Consider the following 24,596-nt stretch of genomic DNA (forward strand, 5'->3'; position numbering starts at 1 on the left):
GCAGAGCACAAATGCACTGCCCTTGGTTTCAAATAAATTGCAAATTTAAAAGGGGTTGAATTAGTCGGAGTTTGGTTTCTTTTCAATCTGTTACTCCACAAAGTTATACAATGTTCTTCTTTCTTTCCATAGATTTACAAGATCTTGTTCATGATCTCACAAGTCATAACTTTAACTGCATAACAGCAGTACTGGCTTCATAAATCAGTATAATATTAATATGAAGTCAACTGAGAAAATTATAAGTCTTCATTTAGTTTTTAAAAACAGGTTTTTCAATTATAAATAAAAAGTGCAAAATTATTTCATAATTCCAATACTGATTATGAGGCATCTCTGAAAAGGGTATTTTAATGAACGGAAGCATTGTTAGAGTAAATGTACCACTTCCCTAGATGGCCACTTTGAAGGCAATAGGCATTTAAAAATAAAGTTAAAAAATGATGATTCTAAGGGACATCTGGGTGGCTCAGTTGGTTAAGTGTCGGCTCTTGAGTTTGGCTCAGGTCAAGATCTCAGGGTCATGAGATCCAGCCCCTATAGGGCTCCAGGCTCAGTGCAGTCTGCCTGTGATGATCTCTCTCCCTACCCCCTGTACTCCTCCCCCACTCAAAAGCTTGGCATAAAAAATAAATAAATAAATAAATAAATAAATAAATAAATAAATTAATTAAAAAAATTAAAAAAAATTTTAAAAGCCTGGGCATGCATGCATGTGCTCTTTCTCAAAAAAAAAAAAAGAAAAAATATTGACTTAAAAAAACTAATTCAGATCTCAGATTTACCATTACTTTTTCCCAAAACTATCTGAGTGTGAAAGAGAAAAGACCAGATGGAAAGTTTAACTCAGATGTATTTAACATAAATCACTAGGATGATTATTCCTCTTATCTTTAGGGGATAATTAAAAAACACCAGTTTACAAATGAAACAACAAAGTTGCTCTAGTAACTGCACAGTAACCTCTTTCAATTTCTTACAGGTTTTAAGAACACATCTCCTTTACCGTTCAATATAAAAAATTATTTGGGGTACATTTTATTAAAGGTACTAAAATATTTCTCTTAGGCACCCGGGTTGCTCCGAGGTTAAGCGTCTGCCTTCGGCTCAGAGCATGATCCCCGCTGTGGGGATCAAGTCCCCCATCAGGCACCCTGTGTATAGCCTGCTTCTCCCTCTGCCTATGTCTCTGCCTCTCCCTCTGTGCCTCTTATGAATAAATAAATAAAATCTTTAAAAAATAATAAAATATTTCCCTTATAGTATAATCTTTTCTAGCCCCTAGAACAGCAGTTATTGGAAAACACATAAATTAAAGCATTATGAAATATAAACTATGATCTAATGATAGAAATGACCCTATAAGCAACACTAAGAATTTCTTCTCTTACATATATTCAAAGAACAATGCTTTAAAATTATTTTTCAATAAAAAATAAACACCATTCACAATAGAGCATCTCTTTTTGAAGATCAAATTATCTACCTATCTTACATAGCTTAGCAACTGAAGCTATTAATAGTACAGGAAATCCTCACAATTAATTTGATTCTAGTTTGAATAACTCGTCCTTCTTCAATGTGAACTCAGTTTCTGAGTTGTTATATTCACTGTTTGGACCACCTTTTGGATTATTTACTTTATGCTTTAACTAGGACTAAAAAGTGCTTTATGCTCTGCCCCTTTACCCTCCTCCCTTCCTATGTGAACAGCTGGCTCCAGACACCCTAGGGTGTTAAAAAGTGCATTTCTCCACCTGAGTGATTCGCTCACTGATTTTTTTTTTTCACCTAGGTGGGTAGAAAGATTTACTGAGGTTTGTTGTATGTGTGAGGAATACAGGGTGGACAAAACAGACAACATCTCCAGTCCTATGGAACTTACATTCTGGCAAAGGGAAAAAGAAGGGATAAACCAGAGACAAAGAAATAAAGATGGTTCAAGATTGCTAAATGTTGTAAAGAAAATAAACCAGTGTTGCAGTGGAACAGGAGCTATATTGCCCCGGAAGACTAGAGAAGACCTCCTTCCCAGGAGGTGAAATCTGAAACCTACATAACTATCACCAAGGGTCCCACCAGGGCCAGTTCTGGGCCAGAGCCCTCCAGGCAGAGGATACAGCTGGTGCAAAGGCGTGAAGGCAGGAAAAAGTCTGATATATCTCGGGGAAGAAATCTTGGTATGTCTGAGCGATGCAACTAAAGCAGAGTGAATGAATAAGGGAGAGAACAGCAAGAGATCAGGACAAGGGGTAAGCAAGGGACAGATCTTGCAGAGCCTTGTAGGTGGTGGCAATTAATTCAGATTTTATTCCAAGCCCAAAGGAGGTTTTTTTTTTTATTTTTTATTTATTTATGCATGATAGTCACAGAGAGAGAGAGAGGCAAAGACACAGGCAGAGGGAGAAGCAGGCTCCCTGCACCAGGAGCCCTATGTGGGATTCGATCCCGGGTCTCCAGGATCGCGCCCTGGGCCAAAGGCAGGCGCCAAACCGCTGCACCACCCAGGGATCCCCCCAAAGGAGGGTTTTAAGAACAGTAATAGTATCTGATTTTGTGCTTTTTAAGAGATCATCCTGCCTACTCTAAGGACAAGACAAAGAGACTGTAAGGATGTCAAACAAAAACCAAGAGGAGTCCATTTCAGGAAAGAAAGATGATGAATACTTGGACTAGGGGAGCAGCAGTGCCAATGGAAAGATGTGGATTTACTCAGGAAGGTCAACTAGGAGGGAAGCAAGTTTAGGAAGAAGGGCAATCAAGAGTAGATGGTATGAGACAACAGCCAAATCATATATGGAAACTGAGCCAGAGTAATGGGTAGGCCAGCCAATCCATAAGGGCCATGAAAACATCACAGAGAAGACAGAAGAAAAATCTGCCAAAACTGACTTCAGAGTGAGTGCTGTGTATTGTTGAAAAGATCACTCACTTGGTGTGGGGACAAGAGCAGAGGCCATACTCCCCAGAGAGCATTCCCAAGTTAAAATGGCTAATCTCTAGTTAATTGCAGGTTTCTGTTTTGCTATACGAATTTAGGGCCAAGAGCTTAACTGTTCAAGGAAACAGGGCAAAAACTACGCTGCCATTAGCAGGTCTCTCTCCCCTACACAGCACTCAGTTTCTCAAATGAAATGTTGAACAAATATTTTAAATATCTATTACGCTCTATCTTCCATATTACCCAGGTTAAACAGCTTTATGGGAAATAAACCAATGTCATGTTACTTAAAGGTTCTAAGATTAAACTAAAATGTTTCCCCTTCTTTAAAATTACTTCTGCCTAAAGTTGGTTTTGGGGCAGCCTCAATGGCTCAGCGGTCTAGTGCCGCCTTCAGCCTAGGACGTGATCCTGGAGACCTGGGATCCTGTCCCATGTCAGGTTCCCTGCATGGAGCCTGCTTCTCTCTCTGCCTGTGTCTCTGCCTCTCGTTCTCTGTGTTTTTCTCATGAATAAATAAATAAAATCTAAATAAATAAATAAATAAATACATAAATAAAGTTGGTTTTGGTCACATATATATTTTACTATGAAATTTCAAATCACATTCAAGGACGGCATTAGTTTTTCTGTTACTCAAGAAAGGGCATGGGTTAAAAAAGATCAAAGAATACATATGAACAGTAAGATTCCACTTATGGAAAAGAGAAATGTGTGTGTGTGTGTGTGTGTGTGTGTGTGTGTGTGTGTGTCTATCCACATAAACAGATTTCAGAAGGAGAGTCACCAAAGTATGGCAGGATTTGGGGTAATTTTTACAACATTCTTTGATTACATTTCTGTGCTGCTTTGATTTTTATGATGAACATGGACTATTTTATATTTAAATAAATATTTTAAAGTTAACTGGATCATTTTATATTTGACTAGATGGCTTGACTTATCTTTTTCCTCTAAAGAGCTTCACTCTTTAGTGAGAAGGAAAAACTGCAAGGGTAATCTGCTGATGAAGTCTTCAAGTAAAATATATAGAGAGGTCTTTATATTGTATGTCAAAACTTCACACTGCTAATACTTATTATCCTTCATGGTTTCATTGTGTCAGAGTTTGGGAATGGCCTGACTGAGCAGTTCTGGTGTAAGGTCTCCCAGGATGCTGCAATCAGACGTCATCAACAGATAACTAATATAGTGGAGTAGTTCATTCATCTAGAAAATCATTTCCTTATATAAGTACAAAAAAGCTACTAAATAACCCAGCTGCTGGCTTCATTAAAATTATATTTGTAAAGTGGCAACTTGTCCTAACACAGATCTAAGAGTTAAAAACCAACATTCCAAACTGAGTATCTTTAAGTAATAAGTTAACTTTAAATGATTTTTAAAAATTTCTGACGATCAAAATGTAACTCTCAATTTGTCTCTGAACTAAATTTCCCGAGTGCTTACCACTTGTCAGGCACTATGCTAGGTGCACAGAATACAACAATGATGAAGACAAAAAACATCACGGCATTAGATTGGGAAAAAAAAATTTTGGCATGAAGACTATGCTTTAAAAATATATCTTTTACTAAATTGGAATTACCTCAATATACTGGGAATGTACCATTTTAAAGTTTAACACCTGGGAGATTAGAGGAAGTTAAACTACCACATTCTACAGATTCCAAAAGTGGGAATTATCAAGTGGGAATCCCTGATCACATCAGAACCGGTAGTTTACTATGGTACTTTATTACAGAAATTACATCCAGCTAACCACAGATACAGTAAAATGCTTAGCAGTACAACCTCCATATACTTTTGTCCCTACCATGTCTTATCTTACATCTAATCACATGACTACCAAGATTATTCTTTATCTATTTTCCAATTGTAGTTTGTCCTCCAAACCACATCATAGGATTCATAGTACCAAAACAGTTTTATACTTTTTATAACGTCCTAGTGTAGCATCTAGCACCATACTAAGCATCTAGCACTAATGACATTATAGCACATACTTAACATCATACACTAAACTCAAAACTGTCATTTTATAGATGATGACAGTGAAACCCAAGGGTCTCACATGTGCTAGTGAGAACATGGGGACCAGGAACCATTTCCAGGGTGCTCTGGTCACATCTCAGTCTCTCTGACTTAGGCATCCTTGGTCATCTGTAAATCTCCAGCAGCCAGCACTGGTGTTCGGGACATGGATATTCCATCAACCATGCATGGAGATAAAGGTTTGCTAAGTGAATGCATAAACTTTGACTCCCAGTCTTGGGCTCTTTTCATGACAAAAACTAATGATTTTACTGGAGTTGGGAAGATGCTCTTAACCTCACCTCTGACACCAAAGTACGATTATTTGTAAAAGGTCCTCCCTTTGAAGGGCTGTATGTGTGACCCAGAATTTATATTTAAAGTCACTTCCTAAAATTACTCTATTTTCACAATAAATAATGACAAAAGGTGTTAACATTTATAAAGCATTTGCTATGTGGCAGATACTATTCTAAATTCTTTAATTAGACTGAACTATTCAAACCCAAAGCAACCTTCAGAGAAAGATGCTATTATTACCTCCACTTTACAGATGAGCAAACTGAGGCACAGTATCTTGCTAGTTAGTGACAGAGCTTAGATCCAAACCTAGGATGTCTGGCTCCAGGGCCTATTCTCTTCTTTTTTTTTTTTTTAAGATTTTATTTATTCATTCATGAGAGACACAAAGAGGGAAGCAGAGACATAGGCAGAGAGAGAAGCAGGCTCCATGCAGGGAGCCCGATGTGGGACTGGATCCTGGGTCTCCAGGATCACCCCCTGGGCCGAAGGCAGGTGCTAAACTGCTGAGCCACCCAGAGATCCCCCAGGGCCTATTTTCTTAAACTCTCAATCATCTTTCAATAATTAAAGGGGAAACCATCAGAATTAGTAAAAAATGTGAATTATAAATTTGTCAATAAAAGCCACTTTATGAAGTACCTAAAATAATAAAAAGTGAAAGCTGACAGAATGTTGCAAAAAAGAGTGTTCTATCACGTAAGCTTCAGTGAAATGAAAATGATTAATCAGTAATAAGTATAAGAACTGTATACACATGTAAATCAATGATGCAAAGGCAGGAACAAGGTGCTCCTAATTTGATCAAACAAGGCTCTGCAATGTTAACACTATTAACTTATTTAGCAAGCCCTTTAAACAAACAGTGAAAGTAAATTTGGATTTGAATCATCTTTAAATTATTACTTATTCATAGTTCCTGAGATCTGACTCAAATTATTAAGGTATTGCTACAAACAGGAAAAGTTGGCAATTTCACTACAGTTTATAGGATTTTAGTGACAGCCAAGAATTAATCTTGATTAACAGTTATACAAAAATATTCTACAACCTTTAAGACATTAGCATTTTTAAGAGAATGCAAAATACATGCTTTCTAATTTAATACTAACTCTATTATTCGATATGCTTTCTGGAAAAAGAATGATTTAAAACATTTCTCCTCTCCAAGCCATCAGAAAAGAACAAAGTAGATGAGTCCAGGGTTCCTTCCCTGAGTCTACGTCAGTTTCCTTTACGCTATTAATTTACCACTTGGCACGTTCTCCTACATAGCTTCCTGTTTTCTTGATAATGACGTTTGTGCTTAACCAACAATATTCACCAGCAGCTGAGAAGGAAGTCCTCAGCTTTGGCAACCTAAAATCACAGGTAACTATGAAACAAGATCAGCTCAAAGACCAATAACTGGCTGCTACATGAATGTGAAGTCACAAATTAGAATGGATTCTTGTTAGCTCATATTTACCAACCTTTTCATTTTACAGAATTTCTTTCCTCTGAGTTAACTCTATCATCAATGATTCCACTCAGACCAAAGCATTTTCAAAATTATCACAGCTTCCAGACTGAAAGGCACAGCAAAGAAGCTTGAAGAGTGCCTCAGGCTATCTCAACAGCTACCAAATCATCTGCAAAACAGTCATCCGATCTGCAAAGCCATCTCAACTTCTGACTCACAGGATCTTACACTCTCAGCCTTAGAAGGGAATTATGGCCCATCAAAAACCTGCTGGGTCAAATTTAGGCTTTCTACAAAGGGACTCATGAATTAAAATAGGTAAAAGAGGACCAAAAAACATTGCACTGAGATTTTTTTACATCGTTCAGAAGAATGGCACTATTTGCTTGATGACATATGATGTTCCTGATACACCAAATATATCCTCTACATCTCCAAAGCCTGAAATCTATTTCTAGGCCCTACTAGAAAGTGATGGATTCAATTCTTAGCATAGGATTCTAAAATGCCATTACCAAAATATGTGACTCAGCTCAGAATGTTTTAAAAATTATAAAATTAAAATATTCAAAAAAAAATGTGTTTGCCAGTTCATGTGGCATCAACTGTTCTTCCCAGTTTATATGCTGTATCTCCATTTATAAATGATAGACTTCAATCCTAAAGTAAGGAACATTTTTTAAGTGTTAGTAGGTGTTCCTATAACAAAAACATGGTTTAATTTACAGTATGATTCCAGTAGGAATGAGAGGTTCAAAAACTATTTTTAACAGTTAACTGGGAGGGGGAAAATCTTAATATTTTGAGACAGATGCTTAGTTCATTAATGTTCAACCTTTCTTCTTTTCTAATATGTGCACTTACTTCACTCTGTTAAGAGAATAAAAGAGAAAATTAATAGGATTATCTCAATTAGTACAGGATAAATATTTGATAAAATTAAATATCTATTCATGATTTTAAAGACTCTTTGAAAATAAGGATAAAAAAAGAAAATAAGGATAAAAAAGGAACTATTCCTTAATATGATAAAGACCATCTACAAAAAAAACCTATAACAAGATCACATTTAATAACAAAATGTTACATTTTTCCTTTTGAGACAGAGAACAAGATGTTATCTGCTCTTAACACTTTTATTCAACATCATACCGGCAATCCTAGCAAGTGCAGAGCAGCATGGGAAAATAAGGGTATATATATTGGAAAGGAAGAAATAAAACTATACTTATGTGTAAATAATAGGACTGTGCATATAGAAAGCGTTTTAATACATATTTTTTTATTTTTATTTATTTATGATAGTCACACAGAGAGAGAGGCAGAGACATAGGCAGAGGGAGAAGCAGGCTCCATGCACCGGGAGCCCAACGTGGGATTCGATCCCAGGTCTCCAGGATCGCGCTCTGGGCCAAAGGCAGGCGCTAAACCGCTGCGCCACCCAGGCGCTAAACGCTGCTAACGTTTCCCTAGAAAACGTTTTAAATATTCATAGGCATTATTGGAAATATGTGCATTTAGCAAAGTTGCTAGACAAAGGACATACACAAAAATCAACTGTAGACTATATACACATATCTATACACCATCAACAATCAGTTTAAAAATAAAAACATTTAGGGGCACCTGGATGGCTCAGTCTGTTAAGCATCTGCCTTCAGCTCAGGTCACAGTCCCAGGGTCCTAGAGTTCAGCCCCGTGTTGGGCTCCCTGCTCAGCAGGGAGGCTGCTTCTCCCTCTCCCTTTGCCCCTCTCCTTACTCCTGTGTTCTCTCTCACTCTCTCTGTCAAATAAATAAAATCTTTTTTAAAATAAAAATAAAATCTTTTAGAAAGAGGCCATCAAAAATAACATCAAACTATCAAATATATAGAAATGTCACAAAAGATGTACAAGATCTCTACATAGAAAGCTATTATTAGAAGAAAATAAATGAATATAGGTATGTTCATGATTAAAACACACATAATGAAAAGATGTTAGTTCCCCTCAATTAATCTGAAACCTGAGAGGCAGATTTTAAAATGTAAATAGAATACCAAGAACCAAGAATAGACCAGATTCTCTTGAAGAAGAAAAATGTGACAGGATTATACACAATACCCCAAAACTGGAAGTAACCCAAGTGTCCATCGAGATGAATGGATAAACAAAATGTGACATATATGTGTAATAGAATATTATTTAATAGCTTTAAAAAGGAAAGAAATTTTGACACATGCTATAACATGGATAAATCTTGAAGATAGTATGCTAAGTGAAATAAACCAGTTACAAAAAGACAAATACTATAGGATTTCATTCATATGAGATCCTTAGGGTCATCAAATTCAAAGACATAGAATGGTAGTTGCTAAGAGCTGAGGGAGGGTACAATAGTATTTAACGAGTACAGAGTTTCAATTTTGCAAGAGGAAAAAGTTCTGGAAATACATGGTGATGATGGTTGCACAACAATGTGAATGTTCTTAATGCTGTGAACTGTAAACTTAAAAATGGTTAAAATGATCATTTTTATGTATATTTTACCACAATAAGGAAAAAAACTTATTGGGGAACTTGCTCCACTGGATATTAAAAATTACTATAAATCTTAGTAATTAAAATATTGGTATTGGGGCAGCCCCGGTGGCACAGCGGTTTAGCGCCGCCTGCAGCCCAGGGTGTGATCCTGGAGACCCGGGATCGAGTCCCACATCGGGCTTCCTGTATGGAGCCTGCTTCTCCCTCTACCTGTGTCTCTGCCCCCGTCTCTCTCTCTCTGTGTCTCTCATGAATAAATAAATAAAATCTTAAAAAAAAAAAAATATATTGGTATTGATACAAAGACAGAGTCCAGAGACAGATCCTCATGTATCTGGACACTTAAATTTTTTTTTTAAGATTTTATTTATTTATTTGACAAAGAGAGGAGAGCACAAGCAGGGGGAGTGGCAGGCAGAGGGAGAAGTAGGCTCCCGCTGAGCAGGGAGCCCAACTATGTGGAGCTCGAGCCCAGGACCCCACGATCATAACCCAAGCCAAAGGAGAACATTTAACTGACTGACCCACCCAGCCACTCCTGGACACTTAATTTACGATAAAAGCATCTCTGCACAGTAAGGAAAGGAAATTGTTTTCAATAAATGGTGCTGAATTGGCTGGACATACTAACAGGGAAAAATATGAAACTTAATCCCTACCCCATACCATTCATAAGAATCAAGTTCAAGTGAACTGAAGCTCTGAATGGAAAAAGCAAAAGCAAAATATTTTTAGGAGATAATGGGGGAAGGTTAATTGGGTAAATAGAAAAATATCTTCAAGAACTTGGGGTGAACAAAAATTCCCAAAAAGTACTACTATGAAGGAAAAGATGAGTAAACTGGATTATATTAATATTAGATTTTCTGTTCATAAAAAAAAATAGTGAAAAGACAAACCACAGAAAGAAGATATTTGAAACATACAACATTGATATTAAAATATATAAAGAACTCCTGTAAATTGGTAAAAGCTTTTCTCTAGAAGTTAGCAGACCTGAAAAAACACTTCATAAAAAGGGATCCAAATGGCCAATAAACATGAAAAAGTGCTTAACCTAATTAGTCACAAGAGAAATGCTATTTAAATCTACAATAAGGCACCACATCACACCCATCAGAGTGGTTAAAATCAAACTGACACTACCAAGTGGGATTAAAAACTGATCTTATGGCATAGTGTATACAGCCAACATGGCATTTCTTTCATTAATATCTATATATTTTTGCAGATTTCTTTTTTGGGTATAACAGGTGAAAATACCATATTATAAGTAATATAAATTACTTTTACAATATTGCTTATTTCATTTTATGTCATTCTTTCTAATTTATATTTTATATATGTTTCATAACATAAGTATATTTTATAATTAAATAAGTATACATGTATTGAGGGTTCATAAATTATTTAAGGTGCATAATCAAAAAGTTTAGAGATTACAGCTACAAGAGTACAGAAAGGAGTCTATTCTCTAGAACCTCAAATTGTAAATCAGAAGACAAAAATCAAACCCATGAAAGTCAAACAAGCACAATTTAAGTAACTGCTCAAGACTACAATAGATACAAGTCACAAAGCAATTAACATGATTAATTGCCAAATTAGTGGTTAAAGAAAATAAGCACAATAGAAGTTGCAAGAGCAGAGAAACCACTTTTAGCTGGGGTAATCAAGGAAGGTTCACTGGAATACAAGACTGGCCTCTAAGAATGAGTTGGATAGATCCAGTCAAGTTGGGTAGCAGAGGGAAAATATTTACTTATTGTCCTTAGGTAAGGACAAAACCAAGGAGACAGAGACTCAGCTAAATTGAAAGCTCTGTAATGAAACAGTCTATTATACCTTGGATCCTTTAGTGCCCAGCAGCCCACCTGCTGGCACACAGGAGGCACCTGATAAGTGCCTCATAAACAGTGCAGGTGAACAAGTGGAGCTGGTGATGACAAGCACACTCCAAGGTCATGTCAAAGTCAAAACAAATTACATAAATATCCTGAACTGATTCCTATCCAACTGTGGGAATGCTGGTCATTCTTCCATTAATATATGTTATAAGAAATACCAGGGGAGCGTCTGGGTGGCTCAGTTGGTTAAGCATCTGCCTTTGGCTCCAGTCATGATCCCGGGCTCCTGGGATCAAGTCTCACACTGGGCTCCCTGCTCAGTGGGAAGCCTGCTTCTCCCTCTGCCCCCACCCTCCCCCATGCTCTCTCTCAAATAAATAAAATCTTTACAAAAAAGAAATCCCCGGGGACAAGGCCAACTTACATACTATCTCTATACATTTAATGTGCATCATAATTTTATAAAAAGTAATTTTTATACTAAACTTTTAATTTGTTCAGTAAAAATATTCCTGTAAACTTTTTAGGTCACCATTTTCATCCCTTGACCCAAAACATGTCCTAAATGGATGTATTCCCAATTCTTTGAATTCTTGAGGCTTTATATTTTATACCATTTGTATATTATGTATCAAAATCCCAATCTCAATTCCTGTTCCTCAGAGAGAAGGAGGAAAGTAGCTTGGCCTGGAGCTCAGATTCTCAAGGGAACGAACTAGAAGAACTATGATGGTTCCCTTACTAGCTTTCCTGATGTTTGCTTCATTTATGTTTGCATCTCCACAGTACCTCTCACTAAGTACTCAGTATATGCTTTTCTTACGAAAAATACATTTGGGTAAACATGAACCGTACAAGGGCAGGGTACAGAAAAAAACAGATGGAAAACTGGTAGAGGTGGGGGGGGAAGAACGAGGAGAAGGAAAAAAAACAAGCGTTAGAATGAGCTGTAGTGGAAACAGAGAAGGTAGAGGGGAAAAAAATGGAAAAAAGAGAGTGGAAGAGTAGAAATAGAAGGAAAGAGGGGAATTAATAGATTCTGAAGTGCCATTACAGGACTCTCCTTCCTGTTGGTGAAAGGTGTCTTCTAAAGATGGAAGAAAAGTTTATTGGTCTTTTATTTTTTTTTTAAGATTTTATTTATTTGAGAGAGAGATAGCAAGAGAGAGCATGGGGGGGCAGTGTTAGGGTGGGAGAAAGAGTGGGGGAAAAAACAGGTTCCTCACTGAGCGGGGAGCCAGACACAGGTCTCAATCCCAGGACCCTGGGAGCACGACCTGAGCCAAAGGCTGATGCTTAACTTGATTTAGCCACCCAGGTGCACCAAGAAAAGTTTTTTTAAATCCTCAAACTCTTCTAATTAAGTGATTACAAAAAGACTTGGCATCTGCTTTATGAGCATTATCAGGAACTGGAGGATAACGGGATAAATGTGCACCCATGTATTTTGAGGTTTTCAATGGTTTGGGGGGATTTTTTTTCTTAGATTGCTGCTTGATATACTATCGTTACACACTATGAATTTTTCAGCCCTGTTCAAGTTAAGCAATCTGTCTCTTCCCCAGGATCATGACTTGAGCCGCAGACAGACCCTTAACCAACTGAGCCACCCAGGCGTCCCACACAGGGTATTTAGAACAGAACATAGCACATAGTAGATACTTACTATTATGATTACTCAAAAGCACAAACTGCAAAGTCAAAAATATGGGAGAGTCTATTTCAAACACTATTTTCATTAAACCCTTAATTCACTTGGCTGATAATTTTCAGAATTTAAAAAAACAAAAAAACTTCAACTGACTCTCTTGCCTCAATTACTATGCCTTCTTCATTTCACAGACAAAAATTCTCAGAGGGAATCCAGTTAACAAGAAATTGAATCAGAGCAATAAAATGATTTTCCTAGGTCCAAAAGTAAATCTAATGGATCCCACAGTGCACGGAGCAGGAGACTCACAGAAGAGTATAAAGACGGAATATCTAAGTGGTAGGGTAAAAAGAGACTAGAAGGAGTTGTCAGAGAAAAAACAAAGAGGGAAAGCCTCTGGTCTAGAGCAGAGGCCTTCAAACTTTTTTTACACAGTAAGAAACTTTTAAATCACTATTTTATATCACCACTTGGTACACGTATATGTAATATGCATATATGTACATATACATATGTTTATTAGTGTGTATATAAATTGAAACAAGTATGCTTTAATACTTAGCTTTATTACGTGAAATGCAGATATTTTGTTCAATTCTATTTCTTTTTTTTTATTTGAATCAACACCCACTAAAGTGATTTCATAACATCCAGTGAATCACAATCTACCAATGGTTTGTAACACACAGCTCATTCCAATACATCCTCAAAGAATGTAGCTTCCAGAAAAATGAAGACAACAGTACTCTACTCCACATTAGTCAAAACTGTTACTCGAAAACTTCACTAAGTTGTAGGTGTTACACTTAAAAAACAAACAAACAAACGTGGGGCACCTGTCTGGCTCAGATAGAAGAGCATGTGACCCTTGAATTCAAGGTCATGAGTCTGAGCCCTACACTGAGTATAGAAATTACTTTAAAATAAAACCTTTACAAAAAGAAAAAAAAAAAGCAGAAAAGGTAACTATTGCACACATTTTGCTAGATTTAAGATTCATGTATATTCTGCCTATAGCTGATATCTAAAAAAGTTTTCTTTAAATCCAAAGTGGGTTACTGACCCATAAAAGGGAAATAACTATGTATATAGGTATGTATATATGTATACACTCTACACAAATAAGAAATAGCTTTTCCTTTCTTATGTCTTTTTTACTGGTCAGGACTTTTTTTAAATATATTTGAATTTATTATTTTTTTTGTTTTATGGCTTGTGGACTTGTCATAGAATGATCTTCCTCACTCTAATACTTTTTAAACTACCTTATTTTCTTATGGCTAAATGAGATTTTTTAAATGTGGCATGTCAGGTAAATAATGCAATTTAATCACAAAGACTTTTAAATAATTATCATTAGTATACATGTAAAAAACCATGGCCATTGCCAAAACCTAAAAATCTATAGTTCCAGGGATTCAAAATACATTCAAAATACAGTCTAAAATACTGGCATTTTATCAGAAAGTATCAAGTAAGTTCCTTACATATATTCTATATTTTAAAGTCACTAGAACAGTTAAATAATATCTTCTTGACTAAATACACACATATGTATTATATATATATAATTATAATTATATTTTATATAAGTTATAATTATATATATATAAAATATATATATATTACAGATAATTCCTGACAGATATCTGAGTTACCTCCTGTAAGTTATCACTATAGAAGAAATAACATGCTGATGCATTTCATTGACAGACACAAGTGATCTTTAGATTTGAGTCACATAATATTTTCTCTCTACTTAGTAGATCAATGTTTTGTGAATGGTGAGTTGGCATAAAGCTTATTGTTCTTTAAAATGATGCTCTCAATGAATTCATTCTTGGGATCTTCTACAAAATATGTGGAATTCTAGATTTTTTTTTGGATGTAATGGGAAATATTCTTTATTCTTTTTTCCAGATATTTATGCATTAGCCTCCTATTGGCTTTCCTAATTACTAACACTTCTCCAAGTAAACCATACAGATCCTCTCCTCTTTTATTTATTTATTCTTTCTTTTCACGTCATTCAGTTCCAGGTGTTACACTGGAAGAAAGACAGAGACTAACTGGATCTCAATGGGAAGAAGCCAGTGAGGATGCTGAAAAAGACATGAATTATATGGTTATCAGCAGACTCCATGTCAGACTGCAGAAGAGAAAAATATAACACACGATAGCTACACTTCATTTATTTGAAGTGTCGTCACATGGAGGATTGATTAAGCTTGTTCTGTATTGTGCCACGTGGTACAAGTGACACAAAAAAAGGGGTTTAGTCAATATAGGAAAGTCCTTTCTAACAGTATCTGCTGCCCAGCAAGTTGCCTTGGGCGTCAGGGGGCCTTCCTATGACAAGACAGTCACCTGGCAGGGAAGCCTAGAAGGGGCTCACTTAGCACATGGTGGTCACTAGAGTTTAATGCCTCTAATCCTGAAATTCTATAATTCTCAAATAGTTTATGAAAATATTATACTATAATATGACTTCTGAATCCAACACCGTATCTTTATTACCTTTTTAAAAAGAAATTAATTCTGGGGCACCCGGGTAGCTCAGTCAATTGGACATCTTGGGCATCTGATTTTGGCTCAGGTCATGATCTCTGGGTGGTGGGGTTGAGCCCCACATCAGGCTCCACATTCAGCAAGGAGTCTGCTTAAGATGCTCTCTCCCTCTCCTTCTGCTACCCCAATAAATAAATATTTTTAAAAATAAAAGAAATAAAGTTTAAAAAAAGAAATGAATTCTTCTATGAACTATATAAAACCACCTTTAAAGATAAAATGAGAATATTTTAATAAAAACAATGTAATAAAAGTTGACTTAACGTGCCAAACATGTTAAATCTTTTATCTAGTTAAAACTAGAGAACAACTGAAATGCCACCTGAGTCACTGAACTGGTGTTAAGATGTGCACCTACTTAGAAATATAAATCCATATACAGCTTTAACAAGCAAATAGCAAAACAATGTTTGACCTTTAAGATGTACATGAATAAAGGAAGAATGGTTACCCAGAAAAGACTGTACTGGGTCTTTTCTCCCTACTCAAGTTATACTTCTTAGGTATACATGCAGGTAACATAAACAAAATAACAATGCTCTCTCAGTTTTTACTGACCCGACCAATTGAAAATTTTAGTAATTTTGAGAGAAATCTTCATTCTTACAACCCTCTACCATATTTGTTCTACCATATTGTTTAAAAAGAAAATACTGCCATATCTCAGATGTGTAGTTAGGAATTACTTATCTCTATTCTCAAACATAATTCTACAAAGGCCAATTCCCGGACTGTTAGAATGCAGAAACCCTTCTAGGACCATGCTACTCAAAGTGGGGTCCATGGACAGTGCATTATAAACTGTTACTAACCCATAATAAGATAAGCAGAGAAAATGAGAGTAAGAGGCTTTTCCAGCAATATGTAAGATGAGTTTTAAGTCTGCTGAATCGAATATTAAAAAGCCCAGCCTTGTATCTCATGTCTTTTTTATTCCACTTTTCTAGTAATTCATTTCTACTATATTTTGCAAAAGTATCAGTTGGTAACAGATCAGAAAATCTTAAAATACTTATCTTTTGGCAAAGACAATTTGAGAAAACTTCTCAAAAGGTCCTTTAAATGCTGAAGGTCCTTGGAGAAGAAGATAAACTATTTCACTTTGATGTCCCCCAATCTCCCTCTTCACCTTGGTTTCCTCACCACAGTAACAAACCCTACCAGTTTATTGAGGTGTTTATCTCTGCTTAATTGTCAGTAATATCACAGTTCATGGCTCAAAATCTATCACCCGATTATTTGATTGCTCAGAACTTGCAACATCACTTCATCTGCATCCAGATGTAGCTCCAACATATTCCTGGATTCATCCCTTGTAAGAAGATATTAACTAATTTGATGATCCATCGAATTGGGAGGGTCACCCAATCCTGCAACGTGATAGCTGGCACAATCCATGGTAGTCAATCATCATTTTCAAGAAAGTCTAGAGATAGCATAGCACAGTTTTAAATGCCAGGCCTCCACTCATCCTCAAAGACTGCTTATCTTGGCAATTTTGCCAACACACCTGACTTTCAATTCTCCGTTTGAACTATTTTGGTCTCCAGAATCCTCTTCTGACTTACATATTCTTTTATTTCTTACATAAACATGTATAAAGATGGATTTAATAAATATATTTATAAAAACCTGCCAACAAACAATTCTTAAAGATATTTTTATTACATTAAAGTATGGTGAGTAATACTCTTAGGAAAAGTTAAATAAATACACAGTGATGTGCTGTAGGAAATTATTCTACAGTGCCAATAATTATATGCTTTTAGTTAAGATTTGAAATATCAACCATGCCTCCAACTCTTCAATGACTTAAATAATGTTAAAAAAAAAAGGGGGGGGGGAGTCTGATAATTTAAGGTCAAAGAGTTAATCAGTGACAGACCATAAAATAACTGCATGTGTTGAATTTCTATCCCAGTACCAACTATGAAATTGTATTCCCTCCCCTCAATTTTTAATTTGTAGACATCTACAAACTCTTGTCAAATGATCTGGGATCTAGCCCATTTATAGTAAATTATTGCCTCAAAAACACTGCTATTTTAGATAGCTGTCTTTTCTAAATGAGTTCTAAAACTGAACTATTCCTGACGCTTAAGGTTTACTCTCAATCACCGAACCAATTTCTATCTGAATTCTAGCCAGTAATGGAAGGGGGGGGCATTTTTCACATTCATACCTGAAGATATTTCACAAATACAGATCAATACAGGTAGCTAGAAAACCAATTCCATTGTATACTATATTAACAAGTGATTCCTAACTTTTCCTGGCCAGATGCGCTTTTTTGTTTTGTTTTTGGTTTTGTTTATGTTTTTGTTTTTGTTAAGAAGGCCCAATATCATATAGGACTTTGTATTTTTAAAAAAATTTAGGGGGGATCCCTGGGTGGCACAGCGGTTTGGCGCCTGCCTTTCGCCCAGGGCACGATCCTGGAGACCCGGGATCAAATCCCACGTCGGGCTCCCGGTGCATGGAGCCTGCTTCTCCCTCTGCCTGTGTCTCTGCCTCTCTCTCTCTCTCTCTCTCTCTCTCTGTGACTATCATAAATAAATAAATTTAAAAAAAAATTAAAATAAAAAAAAAATTTAGGGTATGCCTGACTAACTCAAATGGTAGAGAGCATGTGATTCTTGATCTCATGGTCATGAGTTCAAGCCCCACAATGGGTAAGCAGCCCACTTAAAAAATATATGTAAAATTTTAAAAAATTAACTAAAACAGATTTAATTCACCACAGAGGAGCTATGAGAGAAAAATAGGATTGGTAAAATACAGTGTAATTTCTTTAAAAAGATTTGAGAGGGAAAAAAAAAATCAACATAGAATAGCATATGGAGGGGTAAATATCAAGTGGAACCCAGAATAGAAGTCTAATTCATTCCTAGTCCTTAGGAAGATCCAGAAAATAAGAAGTAGGACTAGGTAAACCTAATACCTAGGTACATACTATAAGGCATCTGTTCCTTAATCACATGATGGCCAATGCTTCCTTTAAAAAATACAAAACAGGGCAGCCTGGGTGGCTCAGCGGTTTAGCGCTGCCTTCAGCCCAGGACGTGATCCTGGAGTCCCAGGATGGAGTCGCATGTCAGGCTCCCTGCATGGAGTCTGCTTCTCCCTCTGCCTGTGTCTCTGCCTTTCTGCATCTCTGTGTCTCTCATGAATAAACAAATAAAATATTTTTTAAAAAAAATATAGAACATCTGGTAAAGAAGACCTGGAATTGGTCCTGGCCTCCATCACTTATCAGCTAAGTAACCCTGAAGGAGCTGCTTAACGTCTTTGAGACTTGCATTATCCTCATGTGTTTAAAAAACACTTTAAGGGGCATCTAGGTGGCTCAGTGGTTGAGTGTCTACCTTTGGCTCAGGTCATGATCCCGGGGTCCTGGGATCCAGTCTGGCATCGGACTCCACACAGGGAGCCTGCTTCTCCCTCTGCCTATGTCTCTGCCTCTCTCTCTGTGTGTCTGTCATGAATAAATAAAAAAATAACATTTTAGGGAGAGACTGTAAAAACATTCCTCACAGACCTACTAAGGGCAAAGACAACCTATGGAAAAAAGAGCTTTATACTGTTCCCAAAAACTAAATTCAGTTACTGCTCATTTCTTTATAGAAAAAAATATATACGACAGACATGGTCTGTTTGGAGATCTGAATCTACCACACAGACAGGGGTAAATGGGTAGAGTAGAGGCCAGAGAGCCTTTGAGAGATGTGGATGGGAAGCACCAGAGGAACATCTCAGGAAGTGGTAATACCTTGAAGCCCATCCCCAAAATTGGGACAGGGCTTTTTGGTCATTGCATTTAGGAGCCCCTCTCAATGGCCAGACCCCTGCCTCTGCTCCTCTTCACCCTTTCTCCATATTCCTTTCCTCTTCCTTGATTTCATCTCCCCTCACACTACCCTTCTGCCTCCCCTCTATCCCTCTCTATCGCCTTTTCTCTTCCCTTCCTAGCCTTCTGCCTTACTTCATTACAATATGGAACTGAAAAGAATTTTAAATATTCATTTATCCTATTCTTAATTTAAAATCGAGAGGGTTCAGACATGTATATATTCACCAAAAGACATGTACTATAATATTCCCAGCAGCACTTTTCATGAAAGACAGAAACTCAGAACTACCTAAATGTCCTTCAATAGCAGAACAGGGAAACTGGTATGTTCACACAGTGGAACACTCCACTCCTTCCTCAGCCAGGAGAAGGAATATATCTGCAACGGTACAGAATCTCACAAACATGATGCCAAACCAAAGAAGCCAGACACAAAATGCCATTTTGGGGATACAAATTCCACTTATATTAGGTTTTTTTAAGAAGGCAAAACCAACTTCTGCTTTTAGAAGGCAGGATGGTGGTTATTCTGTGCCTGATGGGAGGGGGAGCACACCAGAAGATGTGTGAGGTGCTGGTAATGTTCCTTTTCTTTTAGGTCCCAATTACACAAATGTGTTCAGTTTCTGGTAACCCTCTGAGTAATATATATAGGATTAGAAGCACTTTTCTAAATATATACCATACTTCAATAAAAAGGTTTTAATCGGGATCCCTGGGTGGCGCAGCGGTTTGGCGCCTGCCTTTGGCCCAGGGCGCGATCCGGGAGACCCTGGATCGAATCCCACGTCGGGCTCCCGGTGCATGGAGCCTGCTTCTCCCTCTGCCTGTGTCTCTGCCTCTCTCTCTCTCTGTGTGTGACTGTCATAAGTAAATAAAAATTAAAAAAAAAAAAAAAAAACTGCCAAGTCTTTAAAAAAAAAAAAAAAGGTTTTAATCAAGGAGGTTAAACCTTTAATGTCCAGAGGAAGAGAATAGCAACAACTAACCACTTCTTAGCTGATTATTTTTTTCTACCCCAAAAGACAGCTGTGACACAGCCCTGACTTGGAACTATGAAATCTACTTTCAGATTCCCAACTTTATGCTGACTATGCTTCTACTATGTACCAGGTTCTATGTGAGGTACTGAGGATACAGCTGCAATGCCAGATGAGGCCCCTGCCTTCTTTGAGAAAACAAATAAATATAGACATACATATAAAAATAAAAGCTTGAGATTGGCAAGAGGACAGAGCCTGGGATGGAGCAAAACATGGGAGACCTGCTTTTGATGGAATGGTCTAGTTAGGCAACCCTGAACAAGTCACTTAACTTACTTGAGTCTCAGCTACCTCATCTGCCTTAAGGGGATTATTATAAGGATTAAGTATGATAATATCTCTCAAAGCACTTATATTACAATAATAGCATTATGAATGATAATAGCTCTTATTATTGCCCTTACTGCTTAATATAGAGTTGTTGAGTTAACCAATGTCAGCATGATCTATGCACTAATACAGTAATATTAACAATGAATAATATTTTATAGGTCACTAATTCTCAATTAAAAGGCTTCTACTCTTGGTAGAAGCAGGTCTATCAATTAATGGCTCTCTTCTCCTTCTAAAGCAGTGTTACCCATACAAAAGCCTGGCTCAAATTCAGCACAGCCCTCTCTCACCTTTAAAGAAAATCAAGCACAAGGAGACAGTGCTAAGAGAGGGGCTGGCCAGAGAAGTGATATCAGCATCTCAGAGATCAAATTAACCAACCAAAGAAATGTATATGAAGGACTGTACTTTAATTTATTATAGCACTTTCTTGGTGCTGACCACAATGAGTCAAGGTTCCTAATTAAAGGACCTTGTAATTAAGATGCAGTTACAGAATTAAAATCAAACAAACAAAACAAAAACAAATTCAGGGGAAAGCTGCAGAGCTATATAATCAGAGACTCAGTTTCTTTTTTCTTTTTTTAAAGATTTCATTTATTCATTCATGAGAGACACAGAGAGAGAGAGAGAGAGAGGCAGAGACATAGGCAGAGGGAGAAGCAGGCTCCTCGCAGGGAGCCAGATGTGGGACTCAATCCCGGGACCCGAGATCACACTCCGAGCGTAAAGCAGACGCTCAACCAGTGACCCACCCAGGCATCCCAGAAGCTCGGTTACAAACCCTGGCATTGCCACAGAATAGCTTGGGACCCTCACCTGGACATTTCAAGACCCATTCCTCACTTGTAACATGAGGTTGCTAAAATCTATACTTCATGTGGCAATGTGAGATTTCAGTAGGTAACAGACGTAATATGCCAAGGACAGGATCTGGTGCGGCAGCTAATATTCCTACTACCGTTATTGTGATTATTTTATAGGTAGAAGGCCACTAAAAGCCACTGGCATAGAGTCTAAACTGTCTGCAGATGTTTGTTCCCTCTGTTCTCAACTGCTATTCTCTCAGCCCTACACCAAACAGTATATATTCAGATACATTTACAGTAAAAGAGTGAAAATAGTGTGAATGCAAATCTATGTTCTTACACACACTGAAAAGGGAAAAAAGCCTCTTTGAGTTTTAAGACCCTCAGCTGTTTCTAAAACCGTGAGGGCGCTCCACCCATGTATTCTGGCTTAAATCTGGGGGCAGATTCCTATACAGAAGCTATTTTCATAAGAATTTACGGTTCAAAAATAAGTTCACAATTTCAGTACTATTTTAACTTTTCTCACAGTACTTAACTAGTTTGCCTCCTCAGCCAAAAGCTTAAATCAAGCATGAATTGGGGGGAAAAAAACTCCAATCGTCAAATGTGAAAGATTGCTAGCCTTTTCCATAAGGTCAGGAATAAGACAAGGATGCCTGTTTTTACCACTTCTGCTCAAAATAGTACTGAAACTCCTAACCAGAGCAATTAGGCAAGAAAATGAAATAAAAAGCATCCAAAAGGTAGAAGAAAAAATATGTTCGCAGAGGACATGATCTTACAGAAAACCCTGAAGAGTCCACAAACACACACATTCACACACAATCAGAACTAATAAATTCAGCAAAGTTGCAGGATACATGATCATGGAAAAATCAGTTGCTTTTCTATATACACTAACAATGAACAATCTGGAAAGAAAATTATAAAACATCCCATTTATAATAGTATTAAAAAGACAGATGCCTGGGTGGCTCAATCAGCTGAGTGTCTGACTTCGGCTTGGATCATGATCCCAAGGTCCTGGCATTGAGTCCTGCACTGGGCTCCTTGCTCAGCAGGGAGCCTGCTTCTCCCTTTGCCTGCAGTTCCCTCTGCTTGTAAACATTTGCTTGCTCTCTCTCTATCTCTCTATCTCTCTCTCTCTCTGATAAATAAATAAATAAAAATCTTTCTTAAAAAAAATTTTAAAAGAGCTCTTCCGGCGCCGCGTGCCATCCCGCGCCTCCACCTTCCACCAGCGCCGGCTGTCCGCGGGACCCTCGCGGCGCCGGAGCCCACAAAGTCGGGCCCCAACGGGGACCTGGGCTTGCCGGTGGAGGCGGGCGCGGAAGGCGAGGACGACGGCTTCGGGGAAGCAGAATATGCTGCCATCAACTCCATGTTGGACCAGATCAACTCCTGTCTAGACCACCTAGAGGAGAAGAATGACCACCTCCATGCCCACCTCCAGGAGCTGCTTGAGTCCAACTGGCAGACACGCCTTGAGTTCCAGCAACAGCTTGGGGAGGCCCCTCCTGATGCCAGTCCTTAGGTTTTGGGAGCTCCCAGCCAGCCCCAACCCTGCCTCCCTGGGCTAGGCTCTGGCCTAGGCACTCACCACCTGGCTTCAACACCGGCTCAGGGGCTGGCCTACAGGTCCCCCAGTGGGTCTGCCTGCCTTGGACACCCTTCTGTTACTCCCCTTGGCATGCCTGGGCCAGCCCCCAACATCCGACATCCCCTCCCGGGATCAGGTGTGGGCCCTCCACCCACCCACCCTGCCTGCCTGCCCAATTCTGGGGCACTCTTCACTCTGCCCAGGCCTTGAACGTCCACATTAAACGGGTATCCAACAACAACAACAACAACAACAACAATTTTAAAAGAATAAAATACTCAGGAATAAACTTAACCTAGAGGGCAAGGGTTAGATACAGTAGACTCTACTTATCCACCGGAAATACATTCCAAGACCCCCAGCAGATGCCTGAAACCACAGATAGTACCAAACCCTATGTATATTCTTTTCTTTATATATATATGATAAAGTTTAATTTATAAGGTAAGTACTGTAAAAGATTAATAACAAAAACTAATGAGAAAAAGGAACTGTAACACATTCACATAAAAGTTATGCAAATGTGGTCTCTCTCTCTCAAATACCTTACCATACTGCACTCACCCTACTGCTTGTAATGATGTTAGATGATAAAATACCTACATGATGAGATGAAGTGAGGTGAACAAGGTAGGCATCATGAGGTAGCATTAAGCTACTACTGATCTAACAACATGTCAAGAGGAGGATCACCTGCTTCTGGACCATAGTTGACTGCAGGTAACTGAAACCATGGAAAGCAAAACCACATAAAAAAAAGAATACTGTACTCAAAACTACTCAAAACTACACTGCTGAAAAAAATTAAAGAAAACACAGGTAAATGGGAAGACATCCTGTGTTCATTGATGACTTAATACTGTTCAATGGTGATACCACCCAAAAGAGTCTATTGATTCAAAACAATCCCTATCAAAATCTCAACAACAAACTGCAGAAATAGAAAAAGCCATCCTAAGATTCATATGGAAGGTCAATGGATCCTGAATAGCCAAAACAATCTGTCAAAAGAAGAACAACGATGAAAGTCTCACACTTCCCGATATCAAAACCTACTACCAAAGCTAAAGTAATCAAAAGACTGTGGAATGGGCATAAAGACAGACCAACTAAATACAGAGCCCAGAAATAAATCTTCAAATATATGGTCAAATAATTTCAACAATAGTGCCAAAACCATTCAATGGAGGAAAAGACTATCTTTTCAACAAATACTGTTGTGAAAACTGGATATCCACATGCAAAAACTTTGAATTAAAAATTCAAAATGGATCAAAGACCTAACCAGAAGAGCTAAAATGATAAAGCCCCTAAAAGAAAACATAGGGGAAAAGCTTCAAGACATTGGATTTGGCAATAATTTATTGGATATGACACCAAAGGGATAGGCAACAAAAACAAAATTAATAAGCTGGACTTCATCAAAAGTAAAAATATTGTGCATCAGAGGATATTATCAAAAGAATTAAAAGGCAACCCATGGAATGGGAAAAGATATTTTCAAATCATATATTTGATAAGGAATTGATTATCTAGACTATACAAAGAACTCCTACAACTCACTACCAACAACACAATTAAAAATAGGCAAAGGACTCGAATAGACATTTCTCAAAAGCAGATATGCAAATG

General features: G+C 37.6%; 1 protein-coding gene and 1 pseudogene across 10 annotated transcripts in view; one reads left to right on the forward strand and one right to left on the reverse strand.

Annotated features, from left to right (window-relative positions):
* Nucleotides 1–24,596, reverse strand: part of BABAM2 (BRISC and BRCA1 A complex member 2) — a 450,135-nt gene that overhangs the window by 362,572 nt on the left and 62,967 nt on the right. The window lies entirely within an intron of this gene.
* LOC144281374 (bublin coiled-coil protein pseudogene) lies at nt 5,142–23,223 on the forward strand (annotated as a pseudogene).

This window comes from Canis aureus, chromosome 12 (genome assembly GCF_053574225.1).
Source record: "Canis aureus isolate CA01 chromosome 12, VMU_Caureus_v.1.0, whole genome shotgun sequence".
Classification (NCBI taxonomy): domain Eukaryota; kingdom Metazoa; phylum Chordata; class Mammalia; order Carnivora; family Canidae; genus Canis; species Canis aureus.